General features: G+C 31.6%; 1 protein-coding gene across 2 annotated transcripts in view; it reads left to right on the forward strand.

The window, feature by feature from the left end:
* ush (Zinc finger protein ush) overlaps window positions 1-23,299 on the forward strand; it is a 614,796-nt gene that overhangs the window by 217,911 nt on the left and 373,586 nt on the right. The gene's annotated exons all lie outside the window — the stretch shown is intronic.

Consider the following 23,299-nt stretch of genomic DNA (forward strand, 5'->3'; position numbering starts at 1 on the left):
AATGGAGCCCGATAAGCCAATAAAAATGGTCGAAATAACATCTTATCAAGCTCTAGCGCGGATATACGGAGGCAAGGCTATCGGCGTTTTGATAAATATCAACCCAAAAAGGCAGGAAATAACTTATCGTTATTGCTTTAAGTTATATCGACGATGCCCGAGATCGTTTCCTGTAGAAAGAGTTATAAAAACAGTAAATGTAGATGCGGGAATCAATAAATTATGATTAGAAACACTTTTTCAGGCCGTTATTTTTCTATGCTATCCGTCATTAAATTATGGGTGATATGTATGCGATTGATGGTACTCGATCAATAAATTCCATCCCAGTTCTAGTCATTACATTACATATTAATTTAACTAGTTTTATGTTGTTACTATGTTAGTTGGTAATCGAAGATAAATAAACCCAGAAGTAATTTTTATCTTAAGTTGTCAGTTTCATATCATTCATATTATAATAAAATTAGTTTCTATATAGTTAATTGAATAACTATTTTCTATAATGGTCCTATTTCCATATAAATATCAAAAAGAGTAATGCATTGGGGAAAAAGTAATTTCGGTTATTTTCAAAGAAAATTCACAAATTTCACCAATGCTTTGTAACAGTTTGTGAAACGTCTTTAAATTACGCTCTATTTGGTTCATTATTGTGGACGTTGTTTTGTTTCAGCAACTGTTTCACAAATGGAAAGTCGTTCTCTCTATTTTTTTACTGTTATTTCCTGTGGATCTAAAATGTTGAGCTTTTTTATTATCTAGTTTTCTAAATTCAAACCATTTCTGATACTAGTGTTCAGATAGGCACTCGTTCCTATAAATACCACATAGATGTTGATGAACATACGCAGTATGTTCTAGCAACATTCGTTAAGATCTACCAACAACATATCCTTCGAGTATTTGCAACTTTCTATCAGCATCATATATTTTTTTCTATTCCAATTTTGAGCTTCAAATTCACAAAAATTGATAACAATGTTCGTACAATCGCTTAAATCCTACCCCAGCCTCCTTATTTACCAGACATTGAGTCTACTGATTATTATATTTCTCGACCAAGGACGCATAGCTCGTTTATATTGCCGTTTTCTTGTTGATTAAAGGTTTAGTCTTTTATTAATTGGTAATTTTAAATCATTTGTATTAAAATAATTTTATTTTTTAATACTATAAGTATATAAGCTTTAGGATTGTTTATTTATTGTGTATAGTATTTGATAAAAAATTTAACGAAATTCTGACATTACAATAAAAAAATTATTGATCAATAAGAAGATGTAATTTAAATTATTAAATTAGTTATAAGTTTTTGTTTCCAATTAAAACTTAGGTTAGAGCAAAATGTTTTATTGGTCAGATATATTTAATATAAAACATTGAATATACATATTATATGCATAATATATAGTTAGTTGAAAGCAATGAATACACAAAAGTAAATACCCTCATATATCTTCTATACCCCTATACGTTTTTCTAAATATAACTTATCTTTTATTTCTGATTTATCATCTTATGACTTATAATAAAGTGATCTCTAACATAAATATTACTCTAGAGCATATGTCTCTGTATTAGATTTACTGTCGTCATCGTCACTGTCATTGGATCATATTGCTTCACTTCACTTGCCAAGCTATATGGCTTACCTCAACATCTATTGCTAAATATGTGTATCAGCGCATATAGAGGTGTCAACAGCGAACATCAGATTGGTTAAAAAGTTTGTAGTGTCATATTGAACGGCTTGTCTGTTTATAAAAACTTTTCGCATAATTGCATCCAACATTATGTTGACAAGCAGTGGATAGAGGGTACTCTATACTATAGAGTATCAAAAAGGTAGAGAAACATTGGAATAAGTCTAGTACTCTTAAAAAGTTGATGGATAAAAAGTGGAGTTGATAAATAAGGTCGAATGTTTTTTTCGATAGACCGAAGACGATGTGTCAGATATCCACTAACCGTTAATGATCGTTCATTAAGCAATTAAATTTCGTTAGATGAACCAACGAGAATAGTAATCCCGCAAAGTAAACTAAATTAATATAATTACCATAATAGAGTTCAGATAGCGGCTAATACTCGTGCAAACCTACCAGATACTCGGTACGCATTTATTATACCGATGCAAATTTATTTATCCGCGAAGGATACAATTACCTCATTTCGCAGATGTAATTTTATAGTTATGCATCTACGAGGCGGGCTAAAACGAACGCCCTGTAGCTAATATGCAAATCGTCGATTATTAAGCGGTTGATTTATGAAGCTGGCGTGTGCCCAACGACGATTTTCTGCGACTGATGCCCGTTGACGGTTCAAATGTGATTTATTCTGGTGCGGATCATCATTTCATCTGTTGTGATCTGGTGACCGTAGGGAGGGGGTCTTTGCTCGGCTGTTCAGATATTAGACGACTATTCTTGAAAAGTCGAGGGAAGTTGGTACTGATAAAGAAACTATATTTGCATTTTATTAATTAGTTTCTTAATGGAAAATATCAGTTTAAATAAATTGCTTATAAAATAAATATAATGCAAGTCTTCTCAAAGAAGCATTGTTATTTATATTGAAATACTAGCGACCCACCCCGGCTTCGCACGGGTGCAATGCTGATACTAAATTAAATACACTACAGAAAAAATATGAACGTTGTATATAAAAACATAGCGGCCCGCTCCGACTTTGCACGGGCATAAAATATATATGCCTATGTCACTCAATGAAAACATGATTAAAATCGATCCAGTATTTTTGGTTCATTCATTACTGCCCTTGGCCTGCACGCATTAAATTTGAAGTAAAACAATTCCTCTTCCCCTATACTTACTATGAAGATTTCCGGCTATCTTTGGAATATCTAAATTCATACAATTTTTATTACTTTACACATTTTCAAACGCAAATTTTAAATTTGTAATATCTCCGAAAATATTTGTTTAATTTACATGCTGTAAGTAACCATATTGATCTATATTAATTGCACACTGTATTTAAGGTACTTAATTCGATAAGGATTAATGCCGTATTGCTTAAAATAGCTTCGTAAATAAGCCATTTTCTCACGTAAAAAGTAAACAATAAAAATGGTTAATGTGGGTTATCCCTAAAAGATAAACATATACCATCGCGGACTTTTTTGTAGACCTTTTTATGGTGTACAATACTGTAGTACATTAATTTGATCTAACTCGTAGGGTTAGGCAGCGTTTTTGCTAATTGCTAAATAAGCCTAAAAAAATAGGTTAATTTACGACATCACGTTAGAAACCTCTAAAATTAGCAATGTTGCCTTAGTATATTATGCATGTATTATACATATAAACCTTCCTCTTGAATCACTCTATCTATTGAAAAAAACCGCATCAAAATCCGTTGCGTAGTTTTAAAGATTTAAGCGCACATAGGGATATAGGGACAGAAAAGGCGACTTTGTTTTATACTATGTAGTGATAAATACTCTTATACATGGCAAATATATTACCACTAGTTTCAACTATTTGTGGACATTATTTGTTCAGGATGTCAGAGAGATGTTTTTAACTAGTCGCCAACAAGGTCTTCACGAGTCTACAATATCATACTAAGATACGAAGGAAATACAGTACCAAGTCAAGAAAGAGCCCACAGTTGGTCTCACTTGAGAGGGTGAGGGTTATCGTCACTAAGGTTTTTTCAATTTATTCTCTGTACATTAGAGAGAAAAGAATGCGCAACACTATTCAACGTCAGGTCTATTTTGTCATACCTAATTTGATTTATCTACTAGTTTGAAGTGATTTTCTCTTTTTACCCTCCGAGTAAGCTCACTGTTCGAATAAACGTGGTTGTCGAATACATCGATATGTCCAATACATCGAGGTTGGCCCAAACTGTTTAATATCCTAATTAGATTCTTGTGAACATTCTCTCTTTTTAATGTATCTTGTACATTATTCCAAGCAAAATATACCTTTTACTCTAATTCAAAATTATATTCGGTTTTTATAATATGCTTCTTTCTCTTGAACTTGTTATACAGTGTTATTGATTGATTTATCTCTCTTATTGTATTATTCGAGTCCTATTATCACAATCAAAGAAACTGTTTTTTTTAAATGAAATTTACCTATATAAATTTAATGGCATTTAATCCGTAGTGTTGACAGTAAAGCAGTGTCATCAGCTAATGTATCTGTCGGTATTGTTACAGATGCTACTGATGTAAAACAAATTGATCATGGATCCGTTAACACTATTTTGTGGTATACCCGCAAATACGGATTTTATTCTGTCCATACGCCGCCATATCTTAGTCTGTAGTGACGTTCAGAGATATATGATTTAAGAACATGACTCATTTCCTGTCATACTTAAATCTGACCATATTGAAGTATAGTTATATTGCTATTGAAATTATATATTGAAAATTGATAATTCTAAATGGATGTCTAGAACAATAGTTGAACGATATTTTTTTCAAATGATTTTTCAATTACATCCATATTCCATACTTTGTTTTTAATCCCAGATTTATAAGACATAATGATTTGAGACATTTACTATTATGGCTTCTCGAGCATTTTGGGTATGATTACTAGCAATATAATATTTAAGTTATGATTTTATTTAGTTTTTAGTTTAAATTAAATATAATTATTTAGAAAGACTAATTGCATCTTAAATTCCACTTTTTTCATTAAAATTAGTATTAAATATAACTGTTAATGCCTAATAACAAAAATCAATAACTATTTTTCCCATTTTACCGACATTATTGTTGACATTATTGCACCTTCTTTATAGCTCATTGAATAGAGAGTAGCTCCTATCATTTTTTATACTTAGTTAATTGTCAGTTACGTTTTGATGCAAAATATGTTTTTCAGTGGTTCAAACATCCACTGGACTTTCAAGCATTTAGAAACTGTGTGATGTGATAATTCTAAATACAATAATTTTATTTTGATATTGATGACCATTATAGTATTCCACCCGTTACTCTTTTATTCGGTTTTCTAATTGAATTTTAAAAATTTTATTAATTCCTTAATATGTCCTTTTAAATCCTTGGCAAATTCAAAGATTAACCAATGTTAATTATAGACTTTATTAGTCCAGTTTTGAGTATCTTGGTATATTCCTTTTTGCGATATATATAGGAGGAATATTTACAATTACCTATGAAGTTTATCAGTTCGCAATGCCATTAGATTAAGTCCAGATCAAAGTCCCGAGAAATATAGTAGGTGCACCGAGATACTACAGGGATTGCTTACACCGATACCTCCAAAACTCGACTGTCACCCAGGAAATCAAAAGAATTTGCAAGAAGACATGAAGACAAATTCCATTCTCATGTCAATATTGAACTAATACAACTCTTGGATAAGACCAGAACAGGACACACTCTCGAAAGAATTAAACCATTTGATATTATGCAGTGTGATGCATTTAATAGAAAATTTGGGTCCAATACTCGTATAACTTTACTAATAACCATTTCGATTTACATTAAAAAACTCACAGAATACTAGAATATTTAATATTCATTCTACTATTAACTTAAACTTAAGTCTAGGTAATAGCAGCTGGGACTGAAGGATTGTCAGTTTAGCCATAGAGATTAAAATCCTCACACAGGCAATTTTGTACGGTAATAAGTTGATATACGAGCAACCGGCGCACATAATAACACCATGAGCCTGGCCGTAAATGAACTGCAATTTACAAGTACTGAAAGGTTCCGATACGCAGACTGTTTCGAATAATTTTCTTGTTTTACATTAATCCAACAAGCATTGATAAATATGCGCCGCGCATTAGCATAAATTTGATAAGTGCTATCCTAGACGATAATCGCGGGCCGTTATCGGGGGAAAAAACGCGACGACTAAAAGCAAAATGGACGATGCGAGATATGACGCGATACGGTGCAGAACGTTTCAGGATTTAATCTACGCCTCTTAATGGTATAAATTATTCTGACGTGATAAGTAAATAGGTAAAACTCATTCCATAATCAAGCCGAAGATGATAGCTTGCCGGGTTTGTTCACCATGATTTGGCTCAAGAAACGAGACTACTAATATTAGAGCAGTGGCGTGTTTTAATAGCAATAGTACCACATAATTTTATTTCATTAATTAGAAGTATTGTTGATAAAAGTTTGGAATAGGATTTATTATCTTCAGCGCGTCTCCGAATAATGTTAACTTGGGCTCTTTACAATTGTGCTCAATCTTATGTTAGTGTTAGTGTTTATAAAGTTTCTTTACGAGTTTTAAATTTTTTACCCACGAGGGATTATCTGGACTGCACCTACTGTTTAACGTGGGGTTTGAACACCGGTGCTCTGCATTAAGGCTACCCATTGGCCAGTGACTATCCCTGAAGACTCTGGTCTTACCCAGCCATGGCTGGGATGGATATTCTTTGTTGGACTTTCCTCAAGTTGCCTATAATTACACTTACAAACATAAAGTACGTCCATGCCCTAGCATTAATCGAACTCGCGACTATCGCAACCTAGTGGGAGGACCATCCTGTCGCTTTAACCACTTCGCCAACCAAGCCGGCACTCTTATTAAGTGTTAAATAAACTAATACAATTGTTTAATTTTATGGTTGTGATGTTTCTCTACATAAAGTTGGTCTAAATTTAGTATTATTGAGTCATTTAGTTCACATAGAGGTTAATTAGGGAAGCCTCAAAACTACACAGAGAACGACCTGGAGAGCCAAAAATGTTCGAGAGCAGTGAATTGTAAGACTTATCGGGCCAATTTACTGAAAACTTCGAATCTATGGCGATTTTCTGTAGCGTATTGCGACAGATGATGAAAAGCGAATCTGGTACCATAATCTCAACCGTAAAAAGTCAAAATTTTGCTACTTGTCTATGAGGTACCAAAATCGAATTAATCTATTACTTGTATTTAGGTATGTTTTTACTACTCTTTTGGACATTCAGTAACACATTCAATATTACAATGATATTTTGTTAGGGTGATTAATGTACACAATAAACATTTGAATTGTTATTCAAGTTCAAAAATTTTTAAAATTTTTTTATTTCAGTTATTAGTATTCGGGTAAAGGTATTGCTTTGACGTTTTTATGGATTTCTAGAATCTTATAGTGTTTGTCTGCAAACCTCATATCTCATGTTCTTACTTATTAATTTAACAAAGTGTTTTAACTCTTTTAATTTTAACTCTGACTTTGTATTATCTGAATCATTTCTGGTGTGCCTCCAGATGCATTGATAAACTCGATATATGTCCCATAATTTGCGTATAAAGAATCAATTTGTTGTGTATTAATTACTCAGGATTAGACATACATAATATAACATATTGCTATACCCAGAATTCTAGAATTCATTTGCTCACATTTGCCTCAAGTACGTCCTTCATATTATCTTAATATTTATAATTAAACACTGCAAACAAAAGTCATATATTTCACAGATGTTTTTGTCTGTTGAAGTATTTATGATATATATTATATATTGAATAATATATAGTACATATAATTCGATATATCGAATAATACATCATATATTATAATGATTATTTGATATGTTAGTACCGAAATATATTTTTGCATGGCAAGCACCCTGGGTTATCAATTATCTTCGCGGTGCAGCCTTCAGTAGCTATTAGGATAACGATTTTTTTCCAACAACGTGGAGCTTGTATCCCCATAAAATAATCCCGTGGCGTTAACTAATAGCCGTACGTTGTGATTTAAACAACTAATAATACGGTAAATACACGTTGTTTTGCGACTGGAACACTTATCAAATTGTTTAATAGTAGCCAGACAAAGTTGGTTGCCTCACAATGAATTTACCGTATCGTTATTATTATTTGTAGTTCGAAAAATTTTATTAGTAATGCTTTTGAAGTATTACGAAACTAAAATTAAAGATATACTTTTTCAGAGTGAAATCGATCAAAATAAGGTTTGTCTAAAATTTTCATTTTCAGTATATTATTCTAGTATTCCAGTGATTTACAACTTTATTTAAGGGTAAAATCATCAATCTGTATTTTACAGAGGAGGTTTGATTTTAGATATTTGTAAATATTCAATGCGTTAATATTACATATATAGATATATCATGCATTATAATTGTTATTAAGAGTATGTATTAATGTAAGCATCTTCGAATTTTTTATGAATAAAAAACCCTATACCTACAGTTTTATACCATGAATAAGACTTGAGTTTCATCAAGAATTAGATAAAAGGCTTGAGTCCTTAAAATTAGCATGTTATTTGAGAAGCAAAATGCATTATTTTCGAATATTACCCTCAAATCTTGGTAAAACTCATATTATTGTTGTAAACTTTTAACCAACTCATTCCATGAAATTCCTAAGATAATATATGAACTAACATCACGTTGGACAAAAGGCAAGACACATTAAAACCAAAATAAAACACCTATACTGGTTAGTCGGAAGATACTCTCATCTTGATTTAAAATCAAAGAGACATCAATACATCATCAATCAATTTATCAGACAATCATAAAGCCAATCTTGACCTATGGGGTGCAAATAAGGGGTTGTACTAAATATTAAAATTAACTGGTCATCCAACGCTATCAAAACAAAATTGTTCGACTAATTACCAATGCCTATTGCTACGTAACCAACGAAGAACTGCACGATGACCTGGAAATCAAATGGATTTGCGAAGTTATCTAAGATTTCACCTTAAAACACGTTAGAAGATTACTAAATCATAGTAACGTGGAAGCAATACAACTACTGGTCAATGTGCAGGATATCAGAAGATTGATGCGAACCAAACCATACGAACTTCTATAAAGTGTATCCCTTTAGTGTAAACTATAGCTTAAGTTATTAAAATTTTATAATTGCGGAATACATATTGATGTGTTTATCTCGCACTCGTTTTGCTTGTGAATTGATCCAAGTACAAATGAAATGTAGTAATAAATTAATTTATAATTAAGATTTTACTAAGCATATCTAATAAAGATATTATCAAAAAAAATAAGATAATCTATTCTTTTAACTAAAACATTATGAAAATAATTGAATTATGATATTCTTGACATTGACAATACCGTGTTGACAACGTTTATAAACTGTAACGAGTACTGTGAATTTTAAAACAAAATCTATCTAAATCTAAAATAAATTCGATCAACAAGCCTTCAGTCAAAGCAAACGTTTACAATATCAAAGAGCAACATTTACCTCCAGCAATAGGACCGTTTTATTGCCTTTCATCCAAGCGCCCGATCACCACAAATCGAAAACGGTGAATAATAGAATTTCCACTTTAACAATGATACTCGGACGGTCGTTCCGACAATCGTATCTGGTACCATCATCGGCACGGTCGTGATTTATTATTTTATTATATTAATTTGGCTCTGATATCTCAGCGTCCTACCGAGACACCGACACCTGAAGGTGTACCGAACAAGAATTTATCGCAGCGGGCGGGTTGTAGACAGAAATTCAATTTCGGATCGCTCCAGGTCGGAGAACAACCGCCACGAAAGTAATTGATATTGTTTGAATGTATTGTTGTCGGTTAATGCAATGGGCAGGACAGAAATATTGGGAAGGAATTAGATTCGCTATTTAAGAACGAATGTTCCCATGCTATATGATTTGTCGATTTAGGAGATTTGTTTTCAATAAACATCATGATAGTCAATCACAGATGAAGTGGATTTTTTAAAATTAATTGGAGACATTGTTTTACAATGTGCGATAACAGTACCTATATTTTTGTTTTTGTAAGGTTCTTGTTTTCTCTTTGAATTGCTTATTTAGTTATAAGTTTATAATATATATATATATATATATATATATATATATATATATATATATATATATATATATATATATATATATATATATATATACGTGGACATATAAATAAATAAAATTATATCAATTATATCACATCATGTTAGATCATTTGCTGAAGATACAGTGATTATGAGAAAATATACATCTCTGTCTAAAGCTATAGATAAAAACTACAAGTGGCTATCAACAAGATATACAAATAAACAGAGCAAAACCAAAACATACAATACAACAAAGCTTTGTGGCGAAAATAAGCACGTTCGCGGATTAAACTGTACAACTGTACTGGTTAGTCGTAGATTCTGTCAACTAGACCTATGTTCAAAGAGATTGCTTCATCACTCCTTAATAAATACTATGACACTTTTGGTGTGCAATTATAATGTTACACAAGGTGAGCAAACCGAATGGTAATTCAAGACCGCCTATATAAAGTTTAATAAAACATTTAATAAATACCGATGACCTCACATAACATAAAGTAATGTTACTAAATCAAATCAACTTGGAAACAATATAACTATTAGACAAAATGCATTGAATTAGAAGATTAAAGCGAACCTAATGAATTTGTATAAAGTGCAAAAGTGTTATAATTACCTTAATATAAGCTAAAATTAGTCAAATTTAAAGTTAATTTGGGAGATACATATTGAAATATTTACTCCACATTTGTTTTGGTTGTGACCTGTTCCGATTACAAATGAGAAGTAGCAATAAATCAATATATAGTTAAGTTGTGCTAAGCTTATCTAATAAAACTTGTTATATTTTTAAAAAATGTTGACTGTCGAGGTTTATCATTCATACTTTTTGAAATATATTACAAAGTTATGTAAGTTATTATAATGCCCTTAAATAATTTATAGCGCTAATATTAATATAAATTATATATTATTACAATGTACTTAGTGATTTTTAATATAATTTGCAAATTTGTATAATTAATATAATAATAAAAAATTACCATTTAAAATCAATCACATCAATTCACTAATATAATTTATTATGTGTTTTCGAGAGGAACAATTGTGTGTAACAATGTGATTTTTTTAAATTAATTATGTAATATTTTCTAATGAAGCCTTGAAATAAAAGAGTTTCATTGAAGGACATATATGTAAGGTTAAACATTAATTGTTAGTAAAGTTAATTATAGTATTTTCCAAATGCACATTGAAAATATATCAACTATTATAATAATATAGATTGTATCAGGACAGTATTGCCAATTATGTTAAATATAGGAATGATTTGCTATTTCTATTTATGTAGACAATGACTTTCAAGAAGGAAAATATACTAGATAATTGTTATTAATAAACATCGGGAAATTGTTTTAGTAATAAGAATCAATATTAATTATACTGGTATTATATTAGGATAAAAATGCTGAAATTGGATTGAAATGGAATAAAATGCTATTGAATATACAAAGGAACACTTAACATGAGTTTATAATTCAATTTTAGAAGGAATATAAGTTTATGGGTCTCAATTTTGTCCAAATTTTCGAAAACAACGTATAATGATGATTACGAAATTCCCTTTTATGTACTGTAAAGGATTTGAAATATACAGTTGGCTTTTTAGCTATTGGATAATGAAACAGTATTAGATTCCGCGTTAAATCTCTGCTTATAATCTGAGTTCATGATCGGCATGCCATGCTAGTTCAAAAAAAAAAAAATGAAATAATATTATTCAATGTTGGTGTTGTGGAAACGTAATCCCGATAATCCGGACTAATTAAAACTATAATCATGATAAGAAAAAAGTAATTCAGGGCAGCGATTAATATTTTTTGTTGATTTGAACACATACATATTTAAACAACACAAAAATATACATAAATAAATATACAGGGTATAGACAAAATAATACGTACAATAATTTAGTACAACTGGTTGCCTGTTGCCAATTTGTGACGTTAAAACTTTGCAATGTTGCCGCATCAACTCTGAATTTTAGTTCAGTTTGGCTTGGACAACAAAATTCTTATCTAAATAAAATAATTGAACTAAAATGTTATCAAACATATTTAGTTTATTTTAACATTACAGAACATTAATGCATATACATTAATGCGGTCTACGCGAGTTTTTTATGTAGTGGTGTCCCCCCTGGAGGTTAACGTAATGAAACATTTAATTTATATTTACCTAATAACAATTTGAAATAATTCATTCCTTAACATGGTTTCTTCAAAACTTATGTTATGTACTTTAAGCTATTCCTTAATTGCAGCCTTTGTTGATGCATGTTTTCATAATTGTATTAAATTATGTTTCGATTGAAAAAACTACTTGCTGTATTTATACATTTCGTATATTTGTTCTCTGATACAGGTAACATGAAGCTGATATTCATTCATCACCCGTTTCGCATAAACACAGTTTCTTTTTGGTGAATTTAAATTTATATTGTTTTTTATTTTTCGATATAATTTAGAGACCGTACTCGTACTAATATTCAGTGCAGCTGCAACACGCTAAAAATATTTTCAGCAAAAACCGCGGCGACTTGAAATTTATTGAACCAAGCCTTAAAGCAACGTTTGCCGGTTATAATCTGTAATTATAATATTTTGAATAATTTTGCTTACTTTTTTTACTTTTTGACAGCCGGGCGACTTTGACAGGTTACTTCGGTCTGCTAAGTTCGAACGTGAACGAACTTAGTAGACAGAATTATGTTTCCTGTTAACTAGAATAAAATGAGAATAATTTACAAATTGCGGCAGGCAATACATTAAACATCTTGATGACGCATAGACAAAAAAACTTTGAATAGGACTTTGACGGTTAAAACAAGCGATCAGTGAAATGTGGGATCTCTGAGTCTGCGAAGAATTGTGGTTGTGTTCGGTTAGCAGGAGCGTTAGTGACGAAAACAGCTAAATTGTTTAACGTTTCACGATCGACAATATCCGCGGTAATGGCAACACAAAAAAAACATGGTAAAATATTATCGGCGAACAGGAATATTGAGTGAAAACTTAAGTTAACTGAGAGAAACTGAGGAGCATTAAAAAGGATTGTGACTAGACAACATGAAACTAGTGCCGGAAAAGTGGTAGCAGAACACTCACTTGAGTAATATTGTTTCAACCAAAAGAGTACGGCGGCAGTTCCACAAATCTAGCATTCATGAATGACCTGCAATTCTCAATCTTTTATAACATGAGCCAACGTTAAGCTTTGAAAGAAATGGTGCAACGATCATAAAACGTGGACACTTCTTGATTGGAAAGATGTGGTATTGTCCAATGAATCATCGTTTACATTGTTTTCTACAAATACTCGCGTTTATGTATGGAGAAGCCTACAATCCGAACTAATTCCTACACTCAAGTATGCGGGAGGTTTTGTTATTATTTTGGTGGCAATATCATGGTATTTAATATTATTCGTTCACATTACCGGTTGAGTTACTGCGAATGGATATCTCGACATCCTCGATGATGAAGGTTTTAGTATGACTACCGTATTGCTACCGAACACTGCTATATTCTAAGATGATGCTTCTATACACAAAGCCAAAAAGTTTATTTTGGCTTGCAGAGCATCAAAATATCACCAAATATCTTTCCTGACCGCACAATCGCCAAATGTCAATATAACCGAGGTGAGGTTTCGAGCAGGTGTAGGTATACATTTCAATTTTCAACATCATTGAACCAATTAGCGTATATCTTGGCACACATGAGGCATCATTGCGTTCGAAATTATTCCGTGAAATTGGCAGCTATTTTAAAAGCAAATGGTGACCGAACATCTTATTAATAAATATATATTATCTGATGTTGATTGTGAGGTATGTTATATTATATTTATGTTGCATGATAATTATCACACAAACAATGTTTATGTGTTCTCATAAATGAGACAAAATCTCAAATAGAATCAATCAATCATCAGCCTAATTAAAAATCAGGGACATATGATGTGGCAGGGTTAGTTCTTTTCTATGTAGTTATCAAGTTAATAATTTTTGTGGTTTAAAATATAGGAAAATTTATTGATTAATTGGAAGAAACTCACAATTATCGGTACATAATAAACTGCTATTATACAAGCATGTATTGAAACCTACATGGACATACGAAATTCAATTATGGGGATGTTCCGAGAAAAGTGTTATAAATACAATACAAGTTTTCCAGAATAAAAGCCCTGAAAAGTATTTTAGGTGGGCGGGGATACTACCGGACTGATTACTTACACCGAAACGTTCGGATACCGACTGTCACTCAGGAAATCAAGATAATTGCAAGAATACTTGAGGACAGACAACTCTTGGATAACGCCAGAACAGGACACAGACTCAAAAGAATTAAATCATTTGATCTAGTGTAGACAGGTGCATTTAATAGAAATATAGCTTTAATAGTGTTAATACATAAACATTATTACATCAGACACTAATATTGTGCTGATGGGTCATCCTAGATATATACCTAGATTTAGGTTATTGTAAAGACAAATCGTAGGTTAGTTCGTAACCACTAGTAGCAATGTAATAAATAAATTTTAAGAAAATGTGGAAGAATAGGAGCGGGTAGTAAACTATTCCGTTGAGGAATATATCGCAACAGTTATGTCAATGTAGTTTTAGGGTATACTGATATGGCTCGGTGAATGGAGGTAAAACGAAATAAAATAGTGGTGTTTACATTGTGTGACCGTTAGTTATTGGCATTATAAAAAAAATGGAGAAAATACAAAATAGATAAAACGGATGGCAGCGGTGTTACCTGGAGGAAACGATGGTTGAGTACTAAATGAATGGAAATACCCTTCACTGACATCCCAGATAAACGTCTCGGGGTTGCCAGCTATTCGTTATCGGGTTCTAGTTGGCGCTGCTGGCACCCCGCCCTTGTTCAACATCTGGGATTAGATTTCCGGGTATTTTGTAGACCGTTATTCCACTATGTAAAATTCTACATGCCTCAAGGTCACTACATAGTTAAACAGTTAAAACATTAAACATTAAACAATTTGAGAAAACGCACTAAGTGGGTATTGCGAATACATAAAAATGTCGTAAAACGTATTACAGTTACTAGGTAACATTGAAGGGATGTTGAAAAGCAAGAAAACCTTTAGAATTAATATTGATATAGTTAAGCTATGCGTTAAAAAATTATCGAGTTGTAAAATCTAAATCGGAATGCATTCATCAAGTGATACCTGAGTTTAGGTATAGAGTCAAAGATTTGATCAGAACTTGAAGAAAAACATTATCAACATCAACTATATAGTGAAAATTTGTTGTAATATATACCATAGCGTAATAATAGGAGCATCATATTAGCATAACCACAAACGTTAGCATTCTTTGACCCCAATCATGTGTTAAAAAGCTATTTCTTCGGTGGAATGTTTTTCTCCGTTGTTACCTTAACATGCGTAATCAAACAAGAAATCAGATTAATCGGATTATTAAAAAATTCCTCGTCAATTTCTTGGACAAGGAACGGGATTGTATATAATTTCGCGAAACCGTCTAATAAATTATTAATACGAGTGTCTTTAAAGCAAAGAAAATATGTTTTTCTCGACTCATTGCGTTTTATAATGCAACCCTTTAGATAAAACAGGTGTTTGTTAAGGCGACAAAACCTCATCAAACCAGAAGAAGAACATCCGTATCTCGCACTCCTCATCTCTATTGAATAAAACATTGGGTTCGACTGTTTATACGTTTTTTTTTTCTTTAATGCCTCTCTCTCTCTTACCCTCGAAGATTCAGTGATAAACGATGATATCTGCTGTTTCTTAGAGCTGGAGCTTTTACAAGTAAAGAGTGATGGAAAAAAATGATATGGGACTTAATGATCACAGTTTGGCATAGGTTTTTATAATTAAAGTGATAAGCATCTTGGTGTATGGTGTTTCAGGTATAAAGTAGTCCGGTCGACATTTTTTCGAACACAATTATATTTGGTTTTCAGTTTAGGCGGATTAAGTTATAATTTTATGTTCCCTGTAGTTCGGTCATTATAATATTAATTTTTGATACATTGAGTTCAGTGTAATAAGATACATTATAGTCACCTAATTAAATGTTTATCTTTTTATGAAAGTCTTAATCAATATATATCCTGATGAATTAATTGTTCTAACCGTTAGTGATGAGTAACGCTTGCAAAACAGGAATCTTGACCATTCGTAAGGTAGGGCACACAATTCTTGTTAGAGGGCGCTAGAATATGAACAGAATTTGTTTAAAAATTTTTACAGGTATAACTTTAGCTTTTTATAAGTTCAGGATACTATAAAATAGTTATAATTTGTTGATAATATTATTACTTGACTATATTATATAGAATGAAGGATATACTGTATTCACGTTATGATGAATTATTATAGACTTAGTTTGCTATCCATTATGTTCAAAATATTATGACTATTATATGACTGAGTTTCTACACATTTCTAAATATACTAGATGCTATTTAGAAAAATGTATCCATCCAAATTAAGGGGATAATATTCTACCATGCCTCAATCCCAGCACCAGGCTATGCCCTTATTATTGGAAAGATTCTTAAAAGACTTAAAATTCCTTGATTAAATAACTTGTCTTCCTTGATAACCAACTTGTTTAATGCTTGCATTCATTTAAGCTATGTATTAGACGCTGTTGAAGTTATAATGATGTCAAAACCTGGTAAAAATCTAAGCAAAGTTTTATTATGCCGCTCTATTTCTTTATTGCCAGCTGTTTGAGAAATTTAATGTGAAACGCCCCAAATTTACTATCGAGCAAAGAAAGCTGATACTATCTCACCAGATTGGTTTCAGGAATGCCCACTTAACAATTAGTCAAGTACGCCGAATTTCACACGTAATTGAAAAATAGCCGAAAAAGGCTGGTGGGCCTCAAGTTGGGGCCAGTAGTTATCTTCTTTACGTCAGTGATCTCCTCACAACGTTATATAGAACAACTGCTACTTTTGCGGATGATATGGTATTATTAGCAATAGCAGAGACTATAGAAAGCTCAACCCGAAAGCTCCAATCTTCTCTTGATAAAGTAGCTACTTGGACTAAAGGATGGCGAATCAAATTGAACGAGACGAAATATGCACACATTGAATTTACAAATAGTCCCACATCGCAGAGTGTCTTTCAGCCATATGTCAACACATGGCATGATCTTGGATTCCAAGCTCAGATGGATGTAGCATATAAAAGAGAAACGCGATGAACATTAAGTTCTGGAAAATGTCTTGGTTGTTTAGCCGAAACTCCCAGCTATCAATCTACAATAAGCTTATTTTATATCAGTAGATACCGAGACCAGTGTGAATACTAACCAGTGAATGCGCCTTGATATGTACACGTTTGTAACCCAAAAAGATTTGCCGATTCTCACCACAGACTCCAGAACTACGTTAACAGTAAAGCGTCCAGAAATCAAAATGTGGATTATATGGTTAGACGTCGCAAACAGAAAAATACCTTCTGATCTTGCAAATGTTTGAACACTAAGTGATTCGGTGGAAAATATATTAGTTGTTGTTTGTTAGCAGGTTAAGTCAATTAAAGTTAATTGTTAGTTGTATTACTAGTTTTAATAAGTAAATTAATTAAAAAGATAATAAATTTATATAAATATATATACATACTGTTTATTATAAGTAGTATTTTAATCACATATAATATAAGACAAACCAAACCCTATGCATTGGGATGCATGATCACGATTTACAAGTGAAAACTTATCAGCCGCATCATCTAAAAATTACCGCGTTACTTGAATGTTTGATTTGTGTCTTATTTAAAAAGCAATTTGCTATCAGATACGGTTGTAGTTTTCTTCCGAGAAAATCATGAATATTCACAAAGTGGAGAGCGACCATCCCCCACTCGGTCGCGAAATAAATCAAGTCTAATCGGCGTGCCTTAAAAATCCTGCGACTGCTTATCATTCGAACGCTTCGTCCTCGCTTAATGCGTATCTACGCCCGATTTTTTTACTAATTATTATTGGAAATTGATTGAGATTAACATCGCATAATCTGGCCAGAGACCAGTCAAATGCCATTAGTTGGCACTAAATAGTAAACATTCCCTCGCATGCAGGCGTCTGTTTTAATAAAAAAAATCAAAATAAAACAGAAAGAAATTGTTTTTACAAGTGTTACTATTTAATTATCTACTTGATATTGCAAATATAACTGATTCAAAATATCTTTCAATATTTTACGAGAGAATCGATACACTTTTCTATGAAAAATATTTTAACGAAAAAATTGAACCGACTTCAAGGAATAAATAAGGAAATCACTAAAACATATATGTTTATAGAAGCTACATCATAAACATAACGATCAACAGAAAATGTTGAAAAGACAATTCAATTAACCCAATTTTAGATAATTAGATAAAAACGCTAAATTTAGGTTCCACCATTTTATTAAAACATGTTATCTAGATTAGTATGTATACGTCGTAGTAAAAGATAAATATCCATTATAAAACATGTTAGGTAAATAATTTTATTTATAACAGGGTGACAGCAAATTATATTCTTTTCCCTATAATAACCAACTAATCACTCTAAAACCAAAACTCACAAAATGATCTAATTTTATATATTAGTTGATGTTACTAATTATAAAATATAACAATAGAGAATATATTAATTTCAATTATAATAACTCCTGGTTAAGCAGACAATCAGCTCACAATCATGTCACATAAATATTATTTAAACCAAAAACTATATATAAATAATAATATTAATAGTTACATTATAAAAACTATAATACACGAGTATGAGAAGGGGAAAGGTGTAATAGAATTAAAAAAATGCAAAGAAGTCAAATTGTCAAGAGGTTTGGTAAACACTTTACACACACTTTAAACACTAACACAGCCTATCTTAACGTTTATTTATAATACATAATAATTTTTGTTATTATTGTTATATTATTTTTATAACAAAATTATTATTATATATAAATATTACCTTGTATGTAAATCAACTCACTTAGTTTTGCCCATAACATAAATTCATATCATTAAAATAATTTTTTTGTAATCATATATACTCAAAAGTAAATATATTTTGATGAATTTACTCCCATATACGTTTAAAACTTATCTTCACTTTTTTGACACATGACCTAACTATTCTAGTTCAAAGGATTTTTATATTTTCGACCAACACGGCACGATCATTGTTGCGTCGAATAGTTGCAATCGGAATCCCACTAAGTTTTACAAACCTCTAATTTTTTTGGTGACCGTAGATATCCTTGGTATTTGTGAATGCCCCCGCTAATGGACTATTGGTAATGCTCTGAAGAACTAATTTAGAACTAGAATAGAAGTACTAGAATGTATTTGCTAATTTATATTGAATGTCTTTAATGCAGTCTCTCGTTGCTGATGTCTGTTTTATCGCTGAAGCTCCTCCCTCGGGTTTTTCGTGGTGGTGGAGAAGGCTGGCCCAAGGAACCCTTTTCTGTACTGTATTCGTTCAGAATATCGGGTGGGAAATACTCTTCCAGTTAGGAACTTCTCACGCCGATAGATCACGTGCGTTTCGGACTCTTAAGGAATTCTCGATTATTCCACGATTTCCGATCTTGTTCATATTTATGGTCGTAGGCTCCATAATGTAGAACTTCTAACACGCTTCGTCTAGCCTCGGTACTTGAAGCTCCATTATCCGAAACATTCGATTAGGAGCCGATGGGATATCCTTTTTGTTGGACACGTCTGTTTTGTCTACTAGGTGCCTTTCTTGGTCCGCATAGTTTGACCAGACATTCGACACAATGCGATGTTATGTTTTGTATAAAGTCATAATTCTTTTCCCATGTCATATATATTAAATCATGTTCAAAGTGCGAAAATTAGTTAAAGGTCTAATAGATTAGACCGCTAGACTTTACAACTGAAAAAAGAAATAATTATCGTAAATTTAAATGTACACGATTGCCCCAAGTATGGATAATTAAAATTGCGTAGCGAAACAGTAAATTACTAATTTTTGTGTTTAAAGTCCTTTTCCATTTTACAACTTATATGCATTTTTTGGTTAAGTCTATTTATGGCTGTATAAAGGCGAGCGCCATCTAGTCCGATTAACGACGAATTAGATGTGCGAGCTTGTCGGTCCTTTCCTCCGACGCTCTCCTGTTTTATTCCGATCGCGTCCCGAAATTCATTTCCGGACCTCCATGGCTGTCTTCGGCTGCAGCCGGATGTATAACCCTATGCGAAACAAAAGCCGTTGCAGAATCGCTAACCGTCAAGAATTTGAATAATTGATTTCGCTAGATACGGCCGTAATGTTCTTTTATGGTAAACGCCTACTATGCAGATAGACTCAGACCTACGTTTAGTTTACAAAATAAGTGGTTAAAATATATTTTGTTTTATAATATATGAATTTAACATTTATTTACGTAAGAACTACAAGGTTTGCCGTGTTATTTTTTACCAATTATTATTGGACACTGATTGAAATTAACGTCGTTTAATATGGTATGAGATCAATCACGGCCATTAGTTAGGGCTTCACGATAACAAGTTCTGTATCGAATGAAAACGTCAATCGAAAACTATTTGTTATTTATGAGTTGCTGCTTTGAAGTGTGCGGTTGCTACACAAATAATCATGACCATTACAATAACCTTGTTCTGATACAATTTAAAAGGAGATCGATTTTGGTATAGTTGGAATTTGATATGTTAACGTCTTAAGTATTAGCATACTTAACTCATAATAATTAAAATATATATTCGAAAGAATACTGTTGAATATGTTTTTGTCTGAAAACTTTTTGTCACTTTAAAACACTATGTTATTTTATGGAAAGAAGTGGCGATTTATTTAACAGCGGTATAAAATGGTACTGCGGATTCAAATATATTCTAATATCAGTCGAATTCCTGTGTCTAGACGTTTCCCTCATCACGCTATTAAGTGAAACATAATCACAGTCTTCGTATCCACGGCCGTATTATTCGCACAATATAACGTATATACGTACATATACAAAATACATATTACTATAACTATAACGAAAATACAATAGGATAAAATTAAAAAGCATATTAGAAGATAATTGGACAAAAAGATAGTAGGATATAGAAAACGTTTAAAGATCGAATTGGTCTAATAAATGGTTTTTTTTTTCAGTAAAATAACAGTTTAATATAAAAACATATCGTATTATGTGTTACCAAAAGCTCAGACACTTTTAATGATGTTCGAAGACATATAAACTGTTTTAAATTATATAAAACAATATATCAAAACAAACGAGTGAGGCAAAAGTCCCGCTACAATTTTGATGGTTATGTGACGTTTAGCTCAGTTTCGCTTTAAACATTGTGTTGTGTCAACGTCCAAATTTTATTATGGATAAATATACGCCACAAGAACGAGCAGAAATAGTGAAACTATTTATTGAAAATAATCGTTCCATTATTGCCACTCAGCGAAAATTGCGTCAATGGTATTGGGACTTTTGCTCCGCCCTATATCTCATTCTACATCAAAGTTGTTTCCTCACGAAACCTTTACATGTGTTTTATTAATTGCACGATACTATTATATTTCTGAATTTAATACATATTTGACATTGTGGACAAATGTTTTATTTAACATGTAATAAAAACTACAAGTTTTGATTGTTATAGCAAGGAACTTCAGCGAAAATCAGTTAGCAAAATGCACATTAGCAAAAATAGCAATTTTCACAACTAGATTCTCGTTTCTTCTAACTTTTTCGAGAATATTTTTTCAACTACAAGATGTTTCGATTAAAATAAATATTAATTGTAAAAATAGTTTTAGGTTAAGTAATGTTAGTTGTTTTTTCAGTTGGTATCTACTTCACTTTTAATATATGTTGTTGTTATGATGATATTTCTATGAGAATAATAATGTATGATATGCCCATTACTATATAGTAATAATAAGTGTGCACTAATAAGTCTTAATAATAGTCTATTCAAAGTGTTTTTTAGTAATGCATCATGGATATTTGTGACGTCGAATATTGCAATGTTGCCGAATTAACCCTGAGTTTTAGTTCAGTTTGGCTTTGACATACAAAAAAATTCTAATCTAAATAAAATAATTGAACACAAATATTATGAAATATAATTTATTTTAACATAGTAAATCTAAAAACTGCAGTTAATTATACAGCCACAATAATTTATAGGTAAGAGTTAAAATCTCTTATCACTTTCAAGAATTTTTCATACATCTGACAGCCGGTCGCCGTCTCATTGTCAGATGTACGCTAAATTATGCAAAATATTAGTTATAATTACTACAGGTTATAAACCGCCAAACTTTATTTTAGCCCTTTGATTATTTTGATAATTAAATATATCATATTACTTTTTTTGAAAATGCCGAAAACAATAGATATTCAGGGTCACAAATTGATTGCGGCTTTAATAGGTTATTTCGAAAAGGAACGATATAATGGAGGCCCCCTTTTGCTGGTAGATTCCGTTAGAGAGGTTGATGATGATAAATAATATAAGACCTTACAATTTTATTGAAAGTGTTTTTTAGCGGGTTGCTGCCGGGATAAATATTACTGTGATTACTGTGAATAACATCGCTTACATGTGGGTATCGAATCTTGACCATCTTGATGTTGGCTTGATATTCGATACCAAATATACGAAATGTATGAGAACAATAGTAAGTACACTAACTATTTTATCGATATATTTTATCGATAATATTTTATCGATATCGAAAAAAGTAAATATGCTCTCGAATGAAAGTAAAATACGTTTCTCAGATATACAATCTTTAATTAGGTGGATTAGGCCTCCAGGGGGATACCATTACATAAAAAAACGCACCTAGAAACTCTACCTCATGGATGGTGGGGAAAAGAGTTAAATGTAAACAAAACAAATCTAATCTACAAACTATTATAGCTGTGTCTTTATTGTAGTTTTAAGTCCTTCGATAATATATGTATTAGATTTACTATAATGTTAAAATAAATTATATTTCGTAATATTTTGGTCCAATTATTTTATTTAGATTACATTTTTTTGTATGTCAAAGCTAAACTGAAGTAAAACTCAGAGTTAACTCGGCAACATTGCAATGTTTCGACGTCACAAATATCCATGATGCATTACTAAAAAAACTTTGAATAGACTAGACAGAGATGATATTCAATCCAATCGGCCAAAAATATTATTATAAATAAATTAACGTTGACTTTGTAGATAACCACCATGTCATAAGTTTCGCAAAAATAACGTATAGGAATATGTAAAGACTGGGATATATATTTTTTATGATTACCTTAAAGCTTATTTTACATAGACTTTGTTGTTTTTAGTTAGTGCAGTTCATTCATTAACCGGATTGAAATTGTCAAGAAAAAAAGACAGGTTGACATTGAATTGGCAATAGTTATTCAAAGCATT

The sequence above is a fragment of the Rhynchophorus ferrugineus genome, unplaced genomic scaffold (assembly GCF_030347505.1).
Source record: "Rhynchophorus ferrugineus isolate W39M unplaced genomic scaffold, kcgeb_rfMv2 rfM3, whole genome shotgun sequence".
Taxonomy (NCBI): Eukaryota; Metazoa; Arthropoda; class Insecta; order Coleoptera; family Curculionidae; genus Rhynchophorus; species Rhynchophorus ferrugineus.